General features: G+C 45.0%; 1 non-coding gene across 1 annotated transcript; it reads left to right on the top strand.

Annotated features, from left to right (window-relative positions):
• Nucleotides 1–424: 424 nt before the first annotated feature.
• LOC123325184 lies at nucleotides 425–528 on the top strand. Its single transcript, XR_006540289.1, has one exon. It is a non-coding gene; the product is annotated as a U6 spliceosomal RNA (small nuclear RNA).
• The last annotated feature ends 1,002 nt before the right edge of the window (nucleotides 529–1,530 follow it).

The following is a 1,530-nucleotide window of genomic DNA, read 5'->3' as shown; positions in this document are numbered from 1 at the left end:
AGAAGTTCTCGTTTGTAAAGTGGGGGGTAATCTAGATGTTTATGAGGTTTAAATGGCCAAGATGGAGTAACAGGGACCAGATGTATCCTCCTCCCCCGATCACACCCCCTCCCCCCGCAAGAACCCCTGGGGGGTGGGGATGGGGGTGGGGCGGGACTGACCAAATATCTGAAATAACAGTTTTCAGCATAGGGCACATCAGACACGAACTATAGGGGTCCCTGAGAGAGAGGAAACAAATGATCCCCACGATTGCCCATCTCAGTGACCAGAGAGTTTCCACAGCACAGGGAGGGGACCCTGGCCCAGCTTGCAGACTCCATGAGTTGAGGAGACAAAACCGAGAGGCCAAAGAAACTGAGACAAATACTGAGGACCTGGAGCAAGAGAGAGCTGCAAAAAGAGACAACTCCAGAGAAGTCCAGTGCTCACTTCAGCAGCACATACACTAAAACTGGAACGATACAGAGATTAGCTTGGTCCCTGGGTAAGGATGACACACAAATTCATGAAACTCAAGAGAACTCCAGAGAAAGGGGTCCCCTTTAAGTATGTAGCAGAGTACCGATCAGCACGTGTGTATGGAGAAACTACAAGAGCGCAGGAAAGAACCACCTGTCCACAGGGGAGGGAGGGGTACCCAACATTCACACAGCACCAGAACAGCGTCTCTTCCCACAAGCCCGACTAAAAACTTCACACACTGGGACGCCTGGGTGGCTCAGTCGGTTAAGCGTCTGCCTTCGGCTCAGGTCATGATTCCGGGGTCCTGGGATCGAGTCCCACATCAGGCTCCCTGCTCAGTGGGGAGCCTGCTTCTCCCTCTGCCTGATGCTCCCCCTGCTTGTGCTCTCTCTCTCTCTCTCTGGCAAACAAATAAATAAAATCTTAAAAAAAAAAAAAAAACTTCACAAACCGTGAGGCATTAGGTGGAATCTTGCTTCAGGAGTAGGGAATGATTACCCCTAGAATAAACACAGCTCCAACCCCCCCCTAAGAAATTTAAAGGCAGGACCTGAAAGGGTCAAATTGTTTCTAAGTAACTTAACTATATCCCAGGACAAAGCTCCAAAAAAACCATGCAGGAAAACAAAAATATCCAGCACACAAGGATAAAAAGTAACAATGTCCCGCAATCGATTAAAAAAAAAATGGCCACAGATGCAAAGCAGCAGGGAAAATAACCCATAATGAGAGGAAAACTCAAGCAATGGATTGAGTGCCAAAACACAGCATATCAAAACTGGTGGAATGGGGATCAAGCAATACTTGGAGGGAAAGTTACTGCACTAACTAGGTTTGAAAGCAAGGAAAATCTCAAATCTATGATTATCACCTTCCATCTTAAAAAAATAAAAAAGAAGAGCAAATTACAGCCAGAGTAAGCAGAAGAAAGGAAATAATAAAGATCAGGGCATAAATCAAAGAAATAGAAAATAGAAGAATAAGAGAGAAAAATCAGTGAAATTAAAAAGCTGTAGGGTTTTTTAAAAAATCAATAAAAATTGATAAACCCTTGGTCAGATTGAT

Source organism: Neomonachus schauinslandi, chromosome 6 (genome assembly GCF_002201575.2).
Source record: "Neomonachus schauinslandi chromosome 6, ASM220157v2, whole genome shotgun sequence".
NCBI classification, from domain to species: domain Eukaryota; kingdom Metazoa; phylum Chordata; class Mammalia; order Carnivora; family Phocidae; genus Neomonachus; species Neomonachus schauinslandi.
Note: the sequence above shows the minus strand (reverse complement) of the source record. Positions and strands in the feature narration are given on the sequence as shown.